General features: G+C 46.4%; 1 long non-coding RNA gene across 28 annotated transcripts in view; it reads left to right on the top strand.

Moving 5' to 3' along the window:
• Nucleotides 1-24085, top strand: part of LOC129532022 (uncharacterized) — a 369252-nt gene that overhangs the window by 201997 nt on the left and 143170 nt on the right. For 23 of the 28 annotated variants that reach the window (XR_010129748.1, XR_010129747.1, XR_010129772.1 and 20 more), the window contains 4 exons: nt 1528-1585; nt 1707-7977; nt 8205-8262; nt 8356-23736. This is a non-coding gene — a long non-coding RNA (uncharacterized lncRNA). Of the gene's footprint in view, nt 1-1527; nt 1586-1703; nt 7978-8204; nt 23737-24085 lie in introns of all 28 variants that reach the window. The other 5 variants (XR_010129758.1, XR_010129755.1, XR_010129756.1 and 2 more) reach the window with 5 other exon arrangements.

Genomic DNA, 24085 nt, shown 5'->3' on the forward strand with positions numbered 1-24085 from the left:
TTAATTTCTTAGAACTGTTTCTTATTTCACTTACCAACTCTGTCTTCAGTTACTCCCAGATTTTTACTGTGTGTGTACAGATGACCTTTTGTTTAGATTGAATTGTCTCCCCAGAAGTAAGATTACTGTGAGTCATGGTGAATGGACATTCTCATTACCCTTGATGTAAATTGACAGGGTTTTGGGTGCCTCCCAGCTATACTCTTAGCACTTTGGGAGGCTAAGAGAGGAGGATTGCTTGAGGCCAAGAGTTGGAGGAGGCAGTATGGCAGTATGGTGAGACCCTGTCTCCATTATTTTAAAAAATTGACAAGCTTTACCCGGGAAGGCTTATACACAATGTAAACACCCCTCATAGTATAAGAAAGTGCCCATTTCACTGCACCTTTGCCAGCACAGGGTATTATAATTTAGTAAGTCATTTTTTGTTTGATTATTTTAAATAGATAAAAGACCTCATATTACTTTACTTGTCACATTTCAACATCTTTCCTTAGCTTATTAGCTCTACCTCTTTTCTGTCTGTAAATGGTTGTTGTTGTTTTGTTCTTTGAGACAGGGTCTTGCTCTGTCACCAGGCTGGACTGTAGTGGCATAATCATGCCTCGCTGCAGCCTTGACCTCCCAGGCTCAAACTTCAGCATTCCGAGTAGCTGGGACTACAAGTGTGCACCACCACTCCCAGCTAACTTTTTTCTTCTTTTGGATAGAGACAGGTTCTCACTGTGCTGTCCAGACCGGTCTCTAGCTCCTGGCCTTAAGCAATCCTCCTGCATTAGCTTCTCAAATTGCTGGAATTTCAGGCATGAGCCACCATGCCTGGCCTGGGCTAGTCCTGTATTCTCTAGAGTTCTCTTTACTTTGTGCTAGCCAATCTCTCATTATGCTGTTCACCTGTTATAATGAATAATTCTCCATATTAAATTTTACCACTTTAAACTTTTGAGTGGTTTATGCTTCCTGATTGGACTCTGACTAATATGTTAGGAAGGGTCCCAGGAGATAAACCCACACAGATGGGATTTGGGCATAGGTTTGGTTTCCCAGGGGGCAGTGCTGAGCTCTTTGCCAGTGGGAAATGGGATGCTGGTGATTTCCAGGAAGTGACCTCACAGTGACTCAAGCTACCACTTACTGTTGATTGTGACAAAATGCCAGCTGAGGCACATGCCTTGGGAGCTAAGTGGTTGCTGCACTTGACCACTATGAAGACTGGTGTGGGAAGGGTCGCTTTGGATGCACTTGAGCAGGGGTCCCCAACCCCTGAGCCACGGAGCCGTAGGGAGCCACACAGCAGGAGGTGAGTGGTGTCGAGTGAGGGAGTGAGGGAAGCTTCGTCTGTATTTACAGCCACTCCCCTTTGCTCACATTCCCGCCTGAGCTCCACCTTCTCAGATGAGCAGCAGCATTAGATTCTCATAGGAGAACGCACCCTGTTGTGAACCGTGCATGTGAGGGATCTAGGTTGCGCTGTGCTTATGAGTATCTAATACCTATTGATCTGTCACTTTCTCCCATCACGCTCAGGTGGGACCATCCAGTTTCAGGAAAACAAGCTTAACACGCCCACTGATTCTACATTATGGTGAGTTGTATAATCATTTTATTATATATTGGATATATAATACGTATATATATTTATATATATGTAATAATGGAAATAAAGTGCCTAATAAATGTAAATGTGCTTAAATCTTTTTAAGCAGATTCTTCAGGCCCAGCATCTGCCTCACTGTGGACCCCCCAAGCCAAGCTCCCAACCTTTCAGCAGCTTCTACACATCCAGCTCCCGCCTGCCAGTGGCCTCTTCAGGCCCATGGGGCTCATTCCTCACAACAGCCTTTCCAGTCCCAGTTTTTCCCTTCCGGCGGCCTCTCCGGGCTGAGAACCTCCTCAAGTCGGCCTCTCCAGACTCACTTGCACCCTCCAGGCGTCCTCTCCGGGCCAAGCTCCTCTTCCTGGCTGCGTCTCCAGGCCTGACTCCTGCCTCTCAACAACCTCTTTGGACTCAGTGCCTACCCATCTCCTGGCGTCCTTGGTCGGCCCACAGCTTCCTCAAGCCAAGCTCCCCAGGCCCAGGTCAGGCCTCACGGTGCCCCCTCCACGATGAGCTCCTGCCCTCCAATGGCACCTGCAGGACCCAAATGGTCTCCGGTCGGTGGGCTCCTCCACGCCAAGCTTGGGCCTCCCGGTGACCTCTGCAGGCCCAAGTTGTCCTGAAGTCGGCATCTCCCAGCCATGCCTCCCAGCAAGTAAGCAAGCTCTTTTGGCTCAACTCCTGCCCAGCTCCCAACCGCCTTTGTAGGTCCCGCACTTTCTCCAGCCAAGTTCTTTGGGCCTCATTCCTGCCGCCCGGTGGCCTGTACGGGCCCAGCAATGGTTGGAGAACGGCCTCTGCAGGTCCCGCTCTTGCCTCCCAGGGGCCTCTCCAGGCCCAGCTCTTGCCCCCACGGCGGCCACCTGGGGCCAAGTCCCTGCCTGCCTCCCAGCAGCCCGCATGCGGTCCAGCTCCTCCCTCACGGTGGCCTGTTGATGCCCATGCCTCTGGTACCCTGCCCAGAGGCATGAGCCCCTGCCACACACTGGCTCCTCCCACGCTGAGAGAGGTCAGCGTGAGCCCTTGCCTCACACCGGCCCCTCCCATGCTGAGAGAGGTCAGTGTGAGCCCCTTGCCTCACACCGGCCCCTCCCACGCTGAGAGAGGTCGGCGTGAGCCCTTGCCTCACACCGGCCCCTCCCACAGTGAGAGAGGTCAGCGTCAGCCCCTTGCCTCACACCGGCCCCTCCCACGCTGAGAGAGGTCGGCGTGAGCCCCTTGCCTCACACCGGCCCCTCCCACGCTGAGAGAGGTCAGCCTGATCCCTTGTCTCACACCGGCCCCTCCCACGCTGAGGGAGGTCAGCGTGAGCCCTTGCCTCACACCGGCCCCTCCCACGCTGAGAGAGGTCGGCGTGAGCCCTTGCCTCACACCGGCCCCTCCCACGCTGAGAGAGGTCAGCGTGAGCCCCTTGCCTCACACCGGCCCCTCCCACGCTGAGAGAGGTCGGCGTGAGCCCTTGCCTCACACTGGCCCCTCCCACGCTGAGAGAGGTCAACATGAGCCCCTTGCCTCCCACCGGCCCCTCCCACGCTGAGAGAGGTCGGCGTGAGCCCTTGCCTCACACCGGCCCCTCCCACGCTGAGAGAGGTCAACATGAGCCCCTTGCCTCACACCGGCCCCTCCCACGCTGAGAGAGGTCAACATGAGCCCCTTGCCTCACACCGGCCCCTCCCACGCTGAGAGAGGTCAGCGTGAGCCCTTGCCTCACACCGGCCCCTCCCACGCTGAGAGAGGTCAGCGTGAGCCCCTTGCCTCACCCCGGCCCCTCCCACGCTGAGAGAGGTCGGCGTGAGCCCTTGCCTCACACCGGCCCCTCCCACGCTGAGAGAGGTCGGCGTGAGCCCCTTGCCTCACACCGGCCCCTCCCACACTGAGAGAGGTCGGCGTGAGCCCTTGCCTCACACCGGCCCCTCCCACGGTGAGAGAGGTCAGCGTCAGCCCCTTGCCTCACACCGGCCCCTCCCACGCTGAGAGAGGTCGGCGTGAGCCCTTGCCTCACACCGGCCCCTCCCACGGTGAGAGAGGTCAGCGTGAGCCCCTGCCTCAACAGGCCACCGTGAGGGAGGAGCAGGGTCGCACGCGGGCTGCTGTGAGGCAGGCAGCGACTTGGGCCTGGGAGGTCGTGGTGGGGTGAGAGCTGGGCTTGGAGACTCCCCTGGGAGGCAACAGCGGGGCCTACAGACTCTGTTCTCCAGCCGGAGCTGGGACTGTTCAGGTACTGGGAGGTGGGATGTGGGTCTGAAGAGCTTGGTTGCAGAAACTTCGGGGTCTACAAACGCAGGCGGGAGCTGAGCCAAAAAAGCTTGTTTGCTGGGAGGCGGGAGATGCAGCCAGGAGAAACAGCTGTGCCTGCAGAGGCCGCCATGCGGGAGGCGGAGGCCGGGCCTCCTCAAATCGGCCTCTCCAGACCCACTTGCAGCCTCCCGGCATCCTCTCCGGGCTCAGCTCTTCCTCCCGGCTGCGTCTCCAGGCCTGAGTCTGGCCTCCCAACAACGTCTTTGGACTCAGCTCCTGCCCAGCTCCCAGCAGGCCCAAGTTGTCGTCAAGTCGGCCTGGAATTGGGCCCGGAAGAGCAGCAAGTCGGCCTCCCCTGGCCCAGCTCCGTCCTCTCGGCGGCCTCTCCAGGTGCAAAACTTCCTCGAGTCAGCCTCTCCAGGCCCAGCTCCTCCTGCCTCCCAGTGGCCTCTTTCAGCCCAGACCAGCTCATGGCTCTTGGCGGCCTTCCCAGGCCCCGCTTTTGACTTTTGGTGGCCTCTTCAGGCCCAGAACTTGACCTCCAGTGGGCCTTTGCAGGCCCGGCCTCCTGCCTCTCGAAGGCCTGCACGGGCCCGGACTCACAGCGGACTCACAGTGGACTCTCCATGCCCAGCTAGCTCTCGCCTCATTGCGGCCTCCCGAGTCCAAAGCTCCTGCCTCTCGGCCGCTTCGGCAGGCCCAGCTCCCGCCTGCCAGTGGCCTCTTTAGGCCCAGCTCATTCCTCACAACGGCCTTCCCAGGCCCCGTTTTTCCCTTCCGGCAGCCTCTTGGCCTCTAATTTGTTTATCTTTTGTGTATAAATCCCAAAATATTGAATTTTGGAATATTTCCACCATTATGTAAATATTTTGGTAGGTGATTTATTTGGGGTGAGTTTCTGCACCAAGCCCGAATTTTTTATTTTATTTTCCTTATTATTTGGTGTTAAACAGGTTTAATGACGGTCATGGCAACTGTTTGGCACAATGAAAAATATCGCCCATGATCAACGTGTTCTGTTCTGGGGAAGGGGGCAAAGGCAGGGTGAATCACTTTCTTAAAAAGTATAGCTCAAGTTGGGAGTGCAGAGGGAATGGGGAGAAAACCCTCCCGCTGCCTGTGTCGAAGTGCAGGAGCCCCCACCCCCATACTCACCTGAGTCCAGCCCCTCTGGGGAAAGAAGGGGTGCATGAACTCCCCCTAGTCCACAGGCACCTCCCTGTGGCCCAAGGCCCTCTTCACACTCCATCTTGTAGCCCCAACAGGAGCTATTTTCCGAAAAGTGAAAAGCTCTGAAGGTCCCACAATTCATGGTATGTACACCTCCCTCACCAGGGGCTGCAAAGTGGCCTGGAGCTCCATACTGAGTAGAAGTCTTTGGGCCAGAGTCAGCATCTGGCTGACGGTCCGGATATCCTGGTTGGAGTGACCCTGGTGCGCCCTGCCAGGGCCTGGTGCCGCTTGCTGAAGATCATGACCGCCACTCATGGGCCACCGATGTGGTCCTTGTCCCATTTGTTGGGGCTGCGTCCATCCTTCTCAGAAGATGAGTCCTGTTCCTTGCGCAGGGCACTGAGGGACTGGGCCTGACATCATCTGAGTGGTAGAGGCAACTGGGTGTCAGGAGACATGATGGAGAGGAAAGCATCATCATGGTCATTCTCTGTCTCACTGTCCAGCAGGGACTCCCCTGAGGGGCCCAGGGCTCCTCCTCCATGGTGGGAGGTGAGCTTTTAACAGGTTCCACCACCCCCAAAGTGTGTGGGGTTGCGGGCCCTGGGCTTTCAGGGCAGGTGGCTCCAGGGGGCCGCCCAGGGTCGACGCTCCCTGTGCCACCTGGTGGATGCTCATGAGCAACAGCTGCCAACTTGGCAGATTGTTTTCTCTGGTTGGAGGCCACTGAGTAACTGGCAGGTTGCTGGGCCTCATGTGGCTGCAGGGAGGGGTCAGGAAGGGGATGGAGTACCAGGGGAACACGGCCACCGAGTGACCTTCCACATTCCTCCACACGAACATGCTGACGCCACGGGAGGCCTCACTGAATGCAGGCCTGGGGGCCGAGTACTTGGTCCGGGCAGGGAGTTCCTGGCAGGGGCTCACACCTCACCCCCTCCTCAGCCCAGGTGGCTTGGGCCCAGAGAAGTGGGGGTTGGAGAGGAGCAGAAGACCAGGCCTCAAGTTTTGTTTTTTTTGTTTGTTTTTTTGTTTTTGAAATGTAGTTTGACTCTTGTCACCCAGGCTGGAGTGCAGTGGCACGATCTCAGTGGCCTTCATACCTGGCTAATTTTTTGTATTTTTACTGGGGGTGGGGTTTTGCCATGTTGGCCAGGCTGGTCTTGACCTCCCGACCTCAGGTGATCCACCCACCTCAGCCTCCCAAAATGGGATTACGGGCATGAGCCACTGCTCCCAACTTCATTCATTTTTACTTGAAAAACTCCGTTAAGCATTTTTTTAAGGTAGACCTAGTGGTCCTGAATGCCCTCAGCTTTGTTTGTCGAGGAAGCACGTTATTTCTTTTTTCTTTCTGAAGGACAGCTTTGTCAGACATAGTATTAGTTGCTGGCACTTTTTTTCTTTCAGCACTTTGAATGTATTATTCGATTCTGTCCTGACCTGCAAAGTTTCTTTAACTTTTGACTATTTGATTATATTGTGACTTGGTGAGTATCTATTTGGTTTGAACCTCTTCAGGAATCTTTAAGCTTCATGGATTTAGATGTCTAAATCTTTCCCATGATTTAGGCAGTCTTCAGCCATTCTTTAAATAAGCTTTCTTCTCCTTTCTCTACTTTCCTTTTCAAACTCCCATAACCTGACAATGGGTTGCCTAATGGTGTCTTGTTGGCTTTCTTTTCTCTGTCTTTTTTTCTTTTTTTTTTTTTTGAGACAGAGTCATGCTCTGTCACCCAGGCTGGAGTGCAATGTGTGGTCTAGGCTCACTAGGGTTAGGGTTAGGGTTTTAGGGTAAGGGCGAAGGGTTAGGGTTTTAGGGTAAGGGCGAAGGGTTAGGGTTTTAGGGTCAGGGCCCAGGGTTAGGGTTTTAGGGTCAGGGCCCAGGGTTAGGGTTTTAGGGTCAGGGCCCAGGGTTAGGGTTTTAGGGACAGGGCCCAGCATTAGGGTTTTAGGGTCAGGGCCCAGGGCCCAGGGTTAGGGTTTTAGGGTCAGTGCTTGGGGCCCAGGGTTAGGGCTTTAGGGCCAGGGCCCGGGGCCAGGGTTAGGGATTTAGGGCCAGGGCCCAGGGCCCACGGTTAGGGCTTTACGGCCAGGGCCCGGGGCCCAGGGTTAGGGCTTTAGGGTCAGAGCCCGGGGCCCAGGGTTAGGGCTTCAGGGTCAGAGCCCGGGGCCCAGGGTTAGGGCTTCAGGGTCAGGGCCCGAGGCCCAGGGTTAGGGCTTCAGGGTCAGAGCCCGGGGCCCAGGGTTAGGGCTTCAGGGTCAGGGCCCGAGGCCCAGGGTTAGGGCTTCAGGGCCAGGGCCCGGGGCCCAGTGTTAGGGCTTCAGGGTCAGGGCCCGGGGCCCAGGGTTAGGGCTTCAGGGTCAGGGCCCGGGGCCCAGGGTTAGGGCCTCAGGGTCAGGGCCCGGGGCCCAGGGTTAGGGCTTCAGGGTCAGGGCCGGGGCCCAGGGTTTGGGCTTCAGGGTCAGGGCCCGGGGCCGGGGTTTGGGCTTCAGGGTCAGGGCCCGGGGCCCAGGGTTAGGGCTTCAGGGTCAGGGCCCGGGGCCCAGGGTTAGGGCTTCAGGGTCAGGGCCCGGGGCCCAGGGTTAGGGCTTCAGGGCCAGGGCCCGGGGCCCAGGGTTAGGGCTTCAGGGTCCGGGCCCGGGGCCCAGGGTTAGGGCTTCAGGGTCAGGGACCGGGGCCCAGGGTTAGGGTTTTAGGGTCAGGGCCCGGGGCCCAGGGTTAGGGTTTTAGGGTCAGGGCCCGGGGCCCAGGGTTAGGGTGATTTCCAGGAAGTGACCTCACAGTGACTCAAGCTACCACTTACTGTTGATTGTGATGAAATGCCAGCTGAGGCACATGCCTTGGGGGCTAATTGCTTGCTGCCCTTGACTACTATGAAGACTGGTGTGGGAAGGGTCGCTTTGGATGCACTTGAGCAGGGGTCCCCAACCCCTGAGCCATGGAGCCGTAAGGAGCCACACAGCAGGTGAGTGGTGTCGAGTGAGGGAGTGAGGGAAGCTTCGTCTGTATTTACAGCCACTCCCCTTTGCTCACATTCCCGCCTGAGCTCCACCTTCTCAGATGAGCAGCAGCATTAGATTCTCATAGGAGAACGCACCCTGTTGTGAACCGTGCATGTGAGGGATCTAGGTTGCGCTGTTCTTATGAGAATCTAATACCTATTGATCTGTCACTTTCTCCCATCACGCTCAGGTGGGACCATCCAGTTTCAGGAAAACAAGCTTAACACGCCCACTGATTCTACATTATGGTGAGTTCTATAATTATTTTATTATATATTCCAGTGTAATAATGGAAATGAAGTGCCTAATAAACGTAAATGTGCTTAAATCTTTTGGCCCAGCTCCTACCTCCCGGCAGCCTCGCCAGGCCCAGAACTCTCTCCAGTCAGCCTCTACAGACCAAGCTCATGACTCACAATGGCCTATTTAGGCCCATACCCTACCTCACGGCAGTCTCCGCAGATGAGCCTACTGCCTCACAACAGCCTCCACAGGCACAGCTCCATCGTTACAATGGCCTCTTTAGACCCAGCTCCTGCCGCCCAGCCTTCTCTCCAGGCCCTGAACTTTCTCTGTAAGTTGAGGTAGCTGGGACTGTAGGTATACATGACGATACTTGGCTAATTTTTAAATTGTTTTGCAGACATGGGGTCTCACTTTGTTGGCCAGGCTGCTGTCAAACTAATGGCCTCAAGTGACCCTTCCACCCCTGCCTCCCATCCTCGAGGTATGTGCCACCACAAGGAGCACTTGTTCAATTTTCTAAAGAAAAAATTTCTAAAGTAAGGCTGTGGGATGATGGCAGGAAGATAAAAGAAAAACAGAAGAATAAGTTAAAATGACTTATTCACACATATTCTTTTGACAGCAAGAAGAACTGTTAGTATATACATTCCTTACAAACAAACAAACGGCAGATAAACAATGTTGTATAGGAACTTCAACACACACTGTACAATATTCCCACTTTGCTGACATAAGTTATGGAAATTTCGTGGTTTCCTTGAGTGTCGCTACCAGTATTTTGCTTCTCTGATGATTTTTATCAACTCCCTCATCTGTTAACTTCTCTCCAAAGTATGTCATGTCACGACATACTGCCGCTGCATGAACACGGCCAGTGTCTTCCTATTAAACATGTAGAACGCTTTCCTAATTTCTCCTTTTACTCTCTGTCTTTGTGTTCTGCATTTTCCTTACTTTTATTGTCAGAAACTCCAGAAAGTCAATCGTACTAATTTATCACGATTTGCTTTATTAATTTATACTATGCTTATATGGAATTTTGCCCAACAGACCTCATTACAATTTGGGCCAGGGCCCAGGGTTAGGGTTGTTTCAGGGTCAAGGCCAGGGCCCAGGGTTAGGCTTGTTTTAGGGTCAGGGCCGGGGCCCAGGTTTAGGGTTGTTTTAGGGTCAGGGCCGGGGCTCAGGGTTAGGGTTGTTTGAGGGTCAGGGCCGGGGCCCAGGGTTAGGGTTGTTTTAGGGTCAGGCCCGGGGCCCAGGGTTAGGCTTGTTTTAGTGCCAGGGCCCAGGGTTAGGGTTGTTTTAGGGTCAGGGCCGGGGCCCAGGGTTAGGCTTGTTTTAGGTCAGGGCCAAGGCCCAGGGTTAGGGTTGTTTTAGGTCAGGGCCAGGTCCCAGGGCTATGGTTGTTTTAGGGTCAGGGCCAGGGCCCAGGGTTAGGGTTGTTTTAGGGTCAGGGCCAGGGCCCAGGGTTAGGCTTGTTTTAGGGTCAGGGCCAGGGCTCAGGGTTAGGCTTGTTTTAGGGTCAGGGACAGGGCCCAGGGTTAGGGTTGTTTTACGGTCAGGGCCAGGGCCCAGGGTTAGGCTTGTTTTAGGGTCAGGGCCAGGGCCCAGGGTTAGGCTTGTTTTAGGTCAGGGCCAGGGCCCAGGGTTAGGCTTGTTTTAGGGTCAGGGCCAGGGCCCAGGGTTAGGCTTGTTTTTGGGTCAGGGCCAGGGCTCAGGGTTAGGCTTGTTTTAGGGTCAGGGAAAGGGCCCAGGGTTAGGGTTGTTTTACGGTCAGGGCCAGGGCCCAGGATTAGGCTTGTTTTAGGGTCAGGGCCCTGGCCCAGGATTAGCCTTGTTTTAGGGTTAAGGACAGGGCCCAGGTTTAGGGTTATTTTAGGGTCAGGGCCAGGGCCCAGGGTTTGGATTGTTTTAGGGTCAGGGCCAGGGCCCAGGGTTAGGCTTGTTTTAGGGTCAGGGCCAGGGCCCAGGGTTAGGGTTGTTTTAGGGTCAGGGCCAGGGCCCAGGGTTAGGGTTGTTTTAGGGTCAGGGCCAGGGCCCAGGGTTAGGCTTGTTTTCGAGTCAGGGCCAGGGCCCAGGGTTAAGCTTGTTTTAGGGTCAGGGCCAGGGCCCAGGGTTAGGCTTGTTTTAGGGTAAGGGCCAGGGCCCAGGGTTAGGCTTGTTTTAGGGTCAGGGCCAGGGCCCAGGGTTAGGGTTGTTTTAGGGTCAGGGCCAGGGCCCAGGGTTAGGGTTGTTTTAGGGTTAGGGCCAGGGCCCAGGGTTAGGGTTGTTTTAGGGTCAGGGCCAGGGCCCAGGGTTAGGGTTGTTATAGGGTCAGGACCTGGGCCCACGGTTAGGCTTGTTTTAGTGCCAGGGCCAAGGGTTAGGGTGGTTTTACGGTCAGGGCCAGTGCCCAGGGTCAGGGTTGTTTTAGGTCAGGGCCAGGGTTAGGGTTAGGCTTATTTTAGTGCCAGGTCCCAGGGTTAGGTTTGTTTTAGGGTCAGGGCCAGGGCCCAGGGTTAGGGTTGTTTTAGGTCAGGGCCAGGGTCCAGGGTTAGGGTTGTTTTAGGTCAGGGCCAGGTCCCAGGGTTAGGGTTGTTTTAGGGTCAGGGCCAGGGCCCAGGGTTAGGGTTGTTTTAGGGTCAGGGCCAGGGCCCAGGGTTTGGCTTGTTTTAGGGTCAGGGCCAGGGCCCAGGGTTTCGCTTGTTTTAGGGTCAGGGCCAGGGTGCAGGGTTAGGCTTGTTTTAGGGTCAGGGACAGGGCCCAGGGTTAGGGTTGTTTTAGGGTCAGGGCCAGGGCCCAGGGTTAGGCTTGTTTTAGGGTAAGGGCCAGGGCCCAGGGTTAGGGTTGTTTTAGGGTCAGGGCCAGGGCCCAGGGTTAGGGTTGTTTTAGGGTCAAGGCCAGGGCCCAGGGTTAGGGTTGTTTTAGGGTCAGGAGCTGGGCCCAGGGTTAGGCTTGTTTTAGTGCCAGGGCCCAGGGTTAGGGTTGTTTTTTGGGTCAGGGCCAGGGCCCAGGGTTAGGGTTGTTTTAGGTCAGGGGCAGGGCCCAGGGTTAGGGTTGTTTTAGGTCTGGGCCAGGTCCCAGGGTTAGTGTTGTTTTAGGGTCAGGGCCAGGGCCCAGGGTTAGGGTTGTTTTAGGGTCAGGGCCAGGGCCCTGGGTTAGGGTTGTTTTAGGACCTCATAGAAAGCATTACTATGCGACGTAATCAGAAATGGCTGAGAATAACTCAATGAGGAAGTGAGCTGTAAATATAGTTAAAGGTGGAAAAGGGCAAGATTTGGCCAAATAAGAAAGATAAATTGATGTGGGGGAAGTCGTTGTGGCAAACATTTATAGAAAAGTATATGGCACAATGAGTTACAGTCATCAGATATGACATCAAATAGATTTGGGTTTCTGCTCCAGAAACTGATTTTGGAATGTTGGATAAATTACTCAGATCTTAGTTTCTACATCTTAGAAAGGGGAATGAAAAGTGAAGCTTACTCTTGGGTTTATTATAGAGAATTGTAAAAAGATATCACAAATAAAACATCAGGGCACTCGGTACAGGTTAAGTGCTCCATACATGTCAGGACTGTTACATTTATTTTCCCCATTCTAAAGCACCAAGCAAATGTTAGGGAAATAATACAATTTTCAAAGTATACAGAGATTTTAACATATCACAATTTCAGAAACAATATTTTTAAAGGGTATCAGAGTCAAGCCTAATATTGAAATGCTAGCATAGTTGTAATGGAAGTGAAGGAGAAGGTCATCCTAGTTTTTCATTTAGCAATATTAACTCTACTGCATTATTTCTGCCTTATCATAATAATAACTGGAAATACTTGCACAACACACACTATGTGCTAGACACTGTTCCAAGTAGTTTATATATATTAAGAGTATATATCAGTAAGTACTATTATTATACCCATTTTAAACAAACAAACAAACAAACAAAAACATGCTGCAGGGAGATCAAGTAATTTCCAGGACAGATAAATGTTAAGAACTGGTAGTAGAGCTTGCATATGATGATGGATTCAGAATCTCTACTTGGAAGCATGACAAAAACTCTTTCATACGAAAATGTGGCTAACATCAAAAGAGGTGATGATAAAGTGTGATTAGATCTACGGTGTGCACAATGGAGCTTTGTTATAATAACATGGATATATGGATTGGGAAACTTACGATGTTTTCTTAGGTGGAACAGAGGGCACAACTATAACATAGTTTTAAAAAAGTTTCAAGCTCTCGAGGCAAATTCATATAACAGCAAAAACACTGCAGGAGAGACTGCAGCAAAGTCAAAAACAAGGTAAGCGACCAGTTGGCAAATGGATTTGAAACCTATAGACTAGATTTTCAAAAGATTTTGAATAGCACGTGAAAGACTTTAGCAGCTCTGGACAATCGAAAAAATAAAAATGCTGCTGCAAAATGATCTTGACTATGTAAATGGCTTTTGAGAAGCATCATGAATATTTGCTAGTGTGAATTATTAAATAATCTTATGGTCTTACATTTTGACTTCACTAGTTAATCCTCACGTGGTCCTGTATTTTCTTTCTTTCTTTTTGAGACAGTCTCGCTCTGTCTCCCAGGCTGGAGTGCAGTGGTGGGATCTTGGCTCACTGCAAGCTCCGCCTCCCGGGTTCACGCCATTCTCCTGCCTCAGCCTCCCCAGTAGCTGGGACTACAGGCGCCCGCCACCACGCCTGGCTAATTTTTTTGTATTTTTAGTAGACACGGGTTTTCACCGTGTTAGCCAGGATGGTCTTTATCTCCTGACCTCGTGATCCGCCAGCCTCGGCCTTCCAAAGTGCTGGGATTACATGCGTGAGCCACCGCGCCTGGCCAGGCCTTTGCCATTTTAAACACCAGAAGAATTAATCCATATATAAATTTTCGCAAAACTATGACAAGAATTGTTAAATGCAAATCAAGCTTACTACTAAGAAAAAAGCAACTTCTTTCGTGCCTCAACCTACATCCAGCCTTAAAAAGTAGTGTAAGGATCAAACTGTTCCAAAAATACCCAACCAAACCCCAGTGAAAGAATGTTCAAGAATATTTATGGGAATACAAAAATATTCAGCACCTGTCAAAGTGAGATTCACAGTGTCTGGCATCCAATCAAAAAGTAATAAGCATGCAAAAAAGTAAGAAGATATCCATAATAAGAAGAAAACTCAATCAATGAAAAATGAGCCAGAAATAAAACAGAATTTTCAATCAGTGAACACCAACATTAAAACTGTTGTTAGAATTTATGCCCTGTTCTCAGTCAGGTGATGATGGAACGTGTTGTCTTGAGACATGGAAAATATTAAAAAACAAAGAAACAAACCCACAAAAAAACAAAACAAACCCAGATTGAACATCAAGAGTTAAAACCATCTGAGATTCAAAAAATCAACAGATGTTATCAGGTAGAATAGATATAGCAGAAGGTAACATTAATGAAAATGTAGAGATAGCAAGATAAAGTATTTAAAATGAAACATAAAAGAAAAAAGAAAGATTTCCAAACAAAAACAAAGCAAAACTAAGAGCACAGAGAATCAATGAACTTTGGCACATCTCCAAGCAGACACAAGTGTGTAATTAAACTCACTGAAGGCAGGGAACACAAAGAGGGACAGAAAAGAAAAAAAAAGGAAACAAATTACCTAAAAACTTCAAAATTTACTAAAACAGTGAACTCATAAATACAAAAAGTTCAATAAGTGTAAAATGCAAAGAACATGAAGAGCACCATATCACACATGTCAAAATCAAGGTGACTAAATACAGCAATGAAGAAAAAATCTTTAAAGCATCCCTACTAGTGGGGGTAGGAGTAAGGTTCGGTGTAGAGAGACAAAGATAAAGGGGCCAGGTGATGCCTCTTCAGCGAGAATGAAACCAAGGAGAGATTCAGCAACTTTTAGAAAGTACTGAAATAACGAATAACCAAAACAACCATCAATCCAAATAAATTTATACAACAAAAATATTTTGCAAAATCACAGGGTAGAGAAACAAGTTCAGACATGTGAAAACTGAAAGCCCATCACTAGCAGGCCCATACCACAAGGAATATTAAAATGAGTCATTCCAGCGGAAGGTAATAGCATAGTAAGGAATGCCAAGCACCAGGAATGATACCCGTATGGGGAATTATAAAATATATTTTATTTTAAAAATCTGTTTAAAACACTATTAGCTGTTTAAAGCCAAATAATATATATTTTAGGTTTCTAACATATGTAGAAGTGACAGAAATGACAGCAATACCACAGAGGCTGGGTAAGAAGAAAGGAGAGCATATTGCTGTATCTTTGCTATACAATAGATGAAGTGGTACAATATATTAAAAAAAAAAAAAGCAGGCCGGGCACGGTGGCTCATGCCTATAATCCCAGTACTTTGGGAGGCTGAGGAGGGAAGATTATGAGTTTAGGAGTTCAAGACCAGTCTGGCCAACAGAGCAAAAACCCATCTCTACTAAATATGGAAAAAAAAAAATTAGCTGGGTGTGGTAACTTGCACCTGTAGTCCCAGCTACTTGGGGGGTTGAGGCAGGAGAATCACTTGAACCTGGGAGGCAGAGGGTGCAGTGAGTGGAAATTGCACCACTGCACTTCCAGCCTGGGTGAGACAGTGAGACTCTGTCTACAAAACAAAACAAAACAAAACAATCAAAAAAGCAGCAGTATAACATCACAGTCGATTACGGTAGACTGCTATAAAGTCTAAAGTCACCACTAAAATAGCAAAGACAAATGTTACAGCTATTAGGCTAGCATAGGAGACAAAACGAATCACAGAAAGTACCCAATCCAACAAAAGGAAAACATAAAAAGAAGACAAAAAAAGAAAATGAATGACAAATACGAAGCAAACTGCAAGGTGGTAAAATTAAACACAGCCACACCAATAAACATAGGAAGCGTAAATGACAAGAACCTCACAGCTGCAAGGTGGACATCATGACAATGGATGACAAATACACCCAGTGTTATGTTGTCTTCAAGAAAAAGTATTTTAAATACAAACAGACAAATAGATAACAGTAAAATAATGAGAAAATACAAATAGCTTTATGTGTGCTGCTGTCTGGGCGCCTTGAGAGGGAAATCAATGTAGAATAGCCAAACTGGAATTTCAAAAGACGAAATGCATTTTGTAATTCTAGGAGTGGTGGTTCCTGGGTGAATCTACACATTTATTTCAGTGTTCTGAATTACAGATTCAATTACCTTAAAATAAGGTTAATTACTAATAGATACTATTGATATCTTGCTGAGCTGTTTGAAACGCTGGAACGCTTTATAAATGGTGTTTCAAACCTTACACGTCTCCAAATGAGGCATCATTATTCCAATTTCATACATAAAAATGATGAGACACAGAGACGCTAAGCAACTCAGTTAACAGAGATAAACCTGAATCTGTATAGACCTACGATATTTCCACCACACCATAGTGTCCCAATTGTGTTGATATAATTGAAATGCTTTTAAACGCAACTGTAATGTCAGAAAGAAATAATTTCGGCACAGTTTAATATAAAAAAAAAGCTGAATAATTAGGAGACTGGGGTTCCTGTCTTTTCTTGCCCATTGCTTGTCGTTGTGATATTATTAGATATTATATTTTCTGGCTCACATGTTCTCATCTTAACAGTAAGAAAGAAGATGAGAGTTGGGGTGGACTCATTCATTCTAAAAGTTGAGGAATCTGCACAATAACTCCTGTTTCAAATACAAATAACTTATTTTCTCATACTTCCTTATTGCAAATTAAAAAATATAAAAATGGCAAAGGAAAAACAGAGAAATCATCTCTGAAAATTAATGCAAAATTTAAAGATAACACAATGCAATTCTGCTTACTATTTACTTATTAGAACCTTGTCTTAAGAAGCTAAAGGCAATCTCAGTCTACTTTGTGTCATTCCAAGCTCTAAAATTCTTTACCATAAAAGCTGCTTAACTCGATCTAACTGGAGGGTCACATCTCAGGGGACCAGCGACCCCTCCAGAGGGAGGAAGGAGAGTCAGGAGGAGCAGGACACTTCATTCCATCTGTGATTCTACCACGGCAGAGCTCGGTCACCAGAAGGATAATTAAATCCAGGTCTCATTTTCTTCTCTTGTGCAATGAGAAGAGACATAGCGCACCCTGTACGTGTACCACCCTGGGCGTGTACCACCCTGGCCACCTACCACCCTGGCTGTGTACCACCCTGGCCACCTACAATCCTGGCTGCATACAACCCTGGATGCATAGCACCCTGGACACGTATCACCCTACATGCGTACCACCCTCGTCATGTACCACCCTGGGCTTGTACAACCCTGGGCATGTACCACCCAGGCCACATAGCACCCTAGCCGTGTAGCACCCTGAAGGTGTACCACCCTGGATGTGAACCATCCTGGATGAGTAGCACCCCAGGCTTGTACCATGCTGGGGACTGCACCACCCTGGACTTTGCAGCCCTCAGGCCCAGATTGACTTCTCCCACGAAAAGTTAAATTTAAAAAAATGTCCCCATGGCATCTGAGAGTAATTATATTCAACATCTTGTTCACGGAGGTGTTTCTACTTCCTGTGTTATAATTACAATGTTATGCCTGAATCTTCCAGGTTTACAAAGCTGATTTACAGGAAAGCCTTGCACCTGAGATATGGTGTGGGGGCCACAGACGGGGCACAGGGAGACACTGAGCATGGCAGTCACCACCTGTGCCCTCCCATCTGCAGCTGCCATGCAGTGGTGGGCTGGGGCACCGGGTGGTGGGGTACTCATCTCTGAGGAACCCACAGTGTGGGTGACAGTCGTCCCATTAATGAGCTGAGGAGCAGAAGTGAGAAAAAGCCTCTCATTTCTCCCCACATATACTACAGGAATTCTGTCCTTATAGGGTTAGGCAAGTAAAAGGAACATCAATTGTGTATGATATGAGCAGATGAACGATTTCAAGGACGCTGTCATTTAAAACAGTGCTGCATTACCGATCATCAATGACAAGTGGCCACAGCAGTAGAAATGACTGCTGAGAACGTCGGAAGGGCCACTGGTGCTGGGGTCAGAACACTGTCCCGAGTTGGGGGAAGACCAGATCCAGGGACATCATGGGGCCCTGTGGGCAGCAGATGCTGTTACAGCTCAGAAAGAGGATGTGCAATGCTTTAGAATGAAAGGAACTCAAGAATGTTCCTGCTATTAGCTGCAACATAGAAAAGGGGAAATTAGCTTGAGAAGGTGGATTGTAGTAGAAATAATTTTAAGTAGAGAACCTAACAGTCAAAGCAGTAAGTAACCATAAGATTCAAAGACTAAAATAAAACGTGTGAATACAAGCGAACTGTGAAACACAAACGCTAAATTACATCCTTTAAAGCTATTTCCAGACATTGTGAGACATGGCTTCTCAGCATCTTCATCATCCTCTTTTTCTTTCAGACTCTGGGCACTGAATTATTTTTTTTTAAATTAGGGTTTTTATGTCTATGCTCGTGAACACACACAGGTATTATATATTTTCTGGAAAAATACCTCTAAGTCATTCAAATCAAAGTATATTAGATTCCTGTAAAGTGGATATAATTCAAAATAATGGTTCTACAATTGTATTCAAATATAAAACTTAGGACTTATGCAGATTAGATTTTAAAATCAGTTCTTCCAATTTATATATACACATTATATAACATATAATAATGTATTCTATAGCTGATATATATCTGATATATATGTACTATATATCATAAATTTATATACACACGCAATTTATATGCGTATGTGTGCGTGTGTGTGTAGAAAATAATAAAAGCATTTTAACAATATAAAGGTCATGTGGAATTATCTTTTATTTCTAATTATTGAATTCTTGGCTGTTTCTCAGTCTAACTTCAGTTATTTCTCTTCTTTGTCATGGAAGTTAGCTTCTAAAAATAGCCTCAATGTTATGATTATAAACACTTTAATTTACTAGGCATAGGTATATTACAAATCCATGATTTTCATATTCATTCAAACCTAAATGTGCTTTCTGTTACTGAATTCACATAAACAGCTCAAGCTTCATGAAAAGAGTCTTTCGGAAAAGATGAAGCATGTTTTGTGGTTGCTGTTGCCTTACACGTCATGTATTCAACTCTGTACATAGTATAACTGTGGGCTTCCAGGTATTTTTGATTTCTGAAGACCTACTGTTGATTGTTGAGTCTTGATAATTCCATCATAACAAACGACAAGTGTGCAGATAGGATATACACTGTGAAGGTTTATTTCCATTTGATTTTAAAAGTATGTAGATATTTAAATGACCTAATGATTTAAACTTTTTTTTTGTTTCTCCCATAACACACACACATATTGTAATTAATGCTCAGCCTGGGGACCAAGTGAACTAACAATTACTGAACTCTAAGCGCTAGGCACTTCATGTATTATTTCCCTGAATTCTTGCAGGAGCCCCACAGAGAATGTGACAATGAGGCCATCTAAAAATGGGCAGAGAGAGGCTTATTGCCAAGAGGGAAACTGAGTCCTAACTCCACCTTTGTCTCAGAACTGATGCTCTTTTCTTTCCAGAACCCTCCCTGATACATTACTTAGCCCTATAGGGTTGTGACATAGAGGGAACAGCTGGAGTCCAAATGAATACAGAATTAAATGTGGTCTTTAAAAATGGTCTCTATGGCATTGAAGCTGTGGCTTCAATGGAAGCTGTGGCAGAAGCAGAGCAGCCTGCAACTGTTCGGTGACCCTGACCTATCTGACCTGTGCTGGGCCAGTTGCTCTGTACTAACTCATCTGTATTTCCGTCCGACTCTAGTGTTCATCAAAGTCATCTAAGTGGTAGGCACGTGTATTCTGGAGTGGGAGGAAGAGAGGAAGGAGAGAGACGTAAAGTGGAATATTCTGAACACAAAATGATCTTCTACCCAAAGCCCTTGGGAACGGTCCTGTTGATGGAATAGGAACAATCTTGGAAGCTCAGGAAATATCGTGGAAAAAATAAATTGAAATTGAAATGGCATTTTTCCCAGGGAATTCTTAAGAATCATTGTAGCTAACTCAGATTAGTGGTAGCATGAATGCAGGGAAGGCAACATTGTGATATGTCATTCATTCATTCATTCATTCATTCATTCATTCAACAAATATTTATAGAATGCAAATTATGTTGAATATTTATTGAATGCATATTATGCGTGGAATATTTTTCCAGGCACTAGGAATGCAATATCGCCCTCAGTGAGTATGTTTGGGGCATGGAGAGAGAAGAAAGACAATTAAAAAAATAAAATTTGTAATAGGTCAGTTGATTTTAAATGCTATGGAGAAAAATAAGTCAAGAGAAAATGATGTTTTTTGATAGGAATAGGTAGGGAATGCAATTTTACGTTAGGTAGTCAGGAAACACCTCAATAAAAAAGTGGCCTTGAAAAAAATATACGAGGTAGAGGATCAGATCTAATAATGATATTTACATCACTGAGCCTTTAGTTTGATTTTATGTAGTATTATAAATATTAGGATTGTTTTCCCAAAAATATAATGTCATGTTGAGTCCTTGGGCCTTGTTTCTTTTCATCCTGAGAGCTTTATGTCTTTGTATGAGAGATCAAACCCTTTTGCCCACTAAAATGAAATGTAGCATTCATTCTTTTCCAAATATTTTGTGCATTCCTAATTGATAAGTATTTCAGGATAGACCCAGACTGATTTCTGAATACACTAGCCTAAGGTGAAAAGAACGTATGCAGTCAGACTTTGTTTTGGTTCTTGTTGCTGTATGGATGTTTTCATATCGAATAACCTACCGTTCTTTGTTATTAGTCACTGAGATTAGAATGAAAAGTGATACCTATACATTTTTACACTAATTATGGGCATAAGATTGAGCTGGTTACACAAAGAGGGGAGTCTTTCATTTATTCAATAACTTATTTTAACTATATTCTTAATAACAACAGCTAACACAGACGATGCTTCCTAGACCAAGCACTGTGTACATATTTCAATTTATGAACATGAACTCTCCTGTTTTCCCAACAAGATTCTGCAGTAGCTACTATTATCCCCATTTTAAACATGAACAAACCGAGGCAGAAAAGTTAAGGAACATCCCTCAGGTTTATAAACCAAGTAAAGGGGAGAGCCAGGATTTGACCTGAGGTTGTGTGGCTCCAGAGTTTGTACACAAACAGCATACACCAAACAGGTAATTCTTAAATAATTTCTGGGTGTCAATCTGACTTCCAACCAGAGGGGAGTGTGACTGGATCAATGTGCTTCCTTCCAGACACATTTGTGTGCATTTATTAATACATACATGTGTATCTATGGAACTATATAAAATGCAAAGCTCTGTATATCTGTGTTACATGAATGTTATTATACAGCATATGTAGTCACAAGCTTTATTCACTCAACAATACACCTTAGAAGCCTGAGTTCAATACAGATAGATCAAACTCGTTTTTATAGCTGCTCCATACAAAAATAGCCTATTTCCCAATTTTTCCAATTTCAAATGCTACAAATATTTCTACTATAAATCTATCCTATAAATGTGTGTGAATTTCTCTAAGGTTGATACAAAGAGGTGATGTTAATGATCATCTTTTCAAGACTCACCACCCATCTCAACAACTCTCAAAACAGTCCTTTCATGGTTAGGAATTGCCTCCATTTTTTTCTATCCTGCTCTCTCTACATTCTTTTATTTTTACAGCTATTCTTTCTTATTCTTCTATTGAACTTTAATTGTAACATCAAAGAGTCTATATTAGGTGTTGCGTATTTCTCTATCTATTCTGATACCGTATGTAGACTTCTCCACCTTGACATCACTGGCATTTTGTATGAAATAATTATTTGCTGTGGAGATTGTCTGGCTGTTAAGACATTTTGCAACATCTCTGGCCTCTATCCCCTAGATGCCATAGCACTCCAAGCTCCTTGAGTTCTAACAATCAAAAATCTCTGCAGACATTGCCAAATGTCATCTGGGGAGAAAAATTACCCCCAGCTCAAAAAACTACTGCCTACAAGATGTCACCGAGTCCCTGGCATTCAAATACCATGCATATTTGAATACCCTTTTTGAATAAGATTTGAATCTACACTTTGGTCTCTAGTGCCAACCGCTTACCTGACTTCTAGATTTTTATACCCACCTACTACCTGTTCTGTCTTTTTCATTTAGGGTTTAATATTTCATTGGTCTGTAAGTTGCATAAAATAACATTATATTTACTAATCAACAGGCATAGGTATAGATATTTTTATGAATTCTTAATAAATTTTTAAATTTAGACTATTTTAAAAATTTGTTTTAAGTTTAAAAATAGTAGAGAATCTCCATAAATGGCCACAGCCAGTTTTCCTTACTGTTAGCATCTTAGCTTTGTATGGAAATTTATTACAATCAGTGGACCAATATTGATATGTTCTTCTTCACTAAAGTCTGATTGAATTATCTTAGCTTTTACCTAATGTTCGCTTTCTGTTTCAGGAATCCATTCGGGATACCACACTGTGTTTACGTGCCATTCCTCTTTAGGTGTCTCCTGGCTGGGGCAGCTTCTCGGACCTCCCTTGTTTTAAAGGCCTTGATGGTTTTCAGAAGTTGCGGCCAGATAGTCTCTGGAATGTCCCTCCTGTGGAACTTGTCTGGTGTTTTCTCACAATGCACCAGGTTATGGGTTGTTGGGAAGATCACAGAGGTAAAGAACCCTTCTCGTCGCAGCATACCAGGAACACGCACCACCAGTGGGACTTACACTCTGGATGTTGACCTGATCACTTGGCTAGGGTGGTGTTTGCCAGTTTCTCCACTATAAAGTTATGTATTTTTACTTCCTTGCAGCCTATACTCTTTGGAAGGGAGGAACTATGAGCAGCACAACTTAGGGAATAAGAAATGAGGCTAGTAATACACAGAGCACCCACTAAAGTAATTAATCAAGAGCAGAGATTCTACAAACTTTTTTAATTTTTAATTTTTTTAAATTTTATTTAATTTTTGTTTTTTGCATATATACATACTTATGGAGTACACATTTTGATACAGGCATACAATGAATTTTAATTGCATCAGGGTAAATGGGGGTATCCATCATCCTGGAGGATAAATCTCTAAGCATTTATTCTTCATGTTACAAACAATCTAATCATACTACTTTAATTATTTCAAAATGTACAATTAAATTATTGCTTACAAGAGTCATCCTGTGGTGCTATCAAATACTAGATCTTATTTGTTCTCTTTTTTTGGACCCATTACCCATCCCCACTTCCATCCCAGCCCCAACCTCAAAAACTATTTAGTGAGTAAATGAATTAAGTCACTAAACTATAAATGCCCTAATTGACCAAGGGTATAAAATTCAGAGTCCCTGAAAAGTTGAATTTATCATCTTTATCTCAAGTGCCAATTTTTAAAATTTTAGAGAAGATTCTGGATCTGAAAGGGCATTTCTAATACTCCCAGATTAAATATAAGCCTACCTTTACGTGAGTCTTGAATTGACCTATATTCCCTTCCATGATAAGGTCTCACTTGTTTGGAGAAAGGCTGCAGATGGAGGAGGAGTGACATGCCCTACTTTTAAGGAGGAAGGAGCCAGAAAACCCACCCCAACATGATGCTTGAAATCCTCTCTGGCTTTGTTTTGAAGCGCACTGCCCTGAGTTACAGCATCTTTATTGAAAGGGAGAACCAGGAAAAAGGAAAGAAAAGAAAAGAAAAAAGACCAGGAGTAGAAAGGAGAAATGGCAGCACAATCCCTGCTGGGAATCTCTGCTGAGAGCACAGCCTCCCAGGGACTAAGCCTGTGGGAACAATGCCAAGCTTCCTGGATTTCTTCAACAGTTTTACAAAGCCTGCACAAAAGGTCATGTAAGTTTTGAAGACTCAAAAAAAAGAAAAAAAAAAAAAAGATATGTCCAAGTAAAGCCAGACTCGGCAGCTTCTTTCAATGTTGGCATGATCCCGGAGGGCTGATCCATCCCAGTAGCATAATGTAGTTAAATCAGACCGCAAGGTTGAAAACGCTTTGGCAGAATTCAAAGCGCCCTACACATATAAATTGAATGCACCATTGTTGTTATTCTGTATTTCCGTGACCTAGCACAAAACGCAACTTCGAATGAGCAGAGAAAAGCAACTCCAACAATCAAGCAAACCTCTGTCAACGTCCTCAGAAGTGCTAAGTGCACAGCGGGGCTTGTAGGTTTCTGTGGGGCTCTAGAAAAGTCAGCTAAAATGGTGAGCAGGATACATTTTCTGTACTGATCAAGGCCAATTTATTTTCCAAAAATCAACAGAGAAGGCAAGCAGGGATTAAAGAAACGCAAAGAAACACCACTGCTGGTTTTGGTGGGGCTCCAAGTGTCCCAGGTGTGATGGACACCATACAATACTGACAGTTTTCTTGTTTTACCAGTAAGGTTCTTGACAATGATGACTTACCTTCCTATCCCCAGGAAACAGACGGTAAGTGTCCTTGAGAAGAATATCCCTTCACAGCAAATTCACATCTGTCCTTCAGCCTAGAGAGATCAGACAGAGATGAAGACCTCACCACTAAAGACCCACTCTCCTAGCTGTTTTGGAGAGGTCGCTCTTGTCTTTATAAACTTCTGAAGTTGTCTCTTGGCATATTTCCCTCCCCTCAAATCCTTATAAAAACAGGTGTGGCTAAAGCCTGTCTTTGCTGAAAGAACACTCTCTTCCTTAATAGAAAATTCTCTATTGAAAACTTATTTTCCCTGGGTGGGCGCAGTGGCTCACGCCTGTAATCTCATCACTTTGACAGGCCAAGGCGGGTGGATCACACAGTCAG

The sequence above is a fragment of the Gorilla gorilla genome, chromosome 11, assembly GCF_029281585.2.
Source record: "Gorilla gorilla gorilla isolate KB3781 chromosome 11, NHGRI_mGorGor1-v2.1_pri, whole genome shotgun sequence".
In the NCBI taxonomy this organism is placed as follows: Eukaryota; Metazoa; Chordata; class Mammalia; order Primates; family Hominidae; genus Gorilla; species Gorilla gorilla.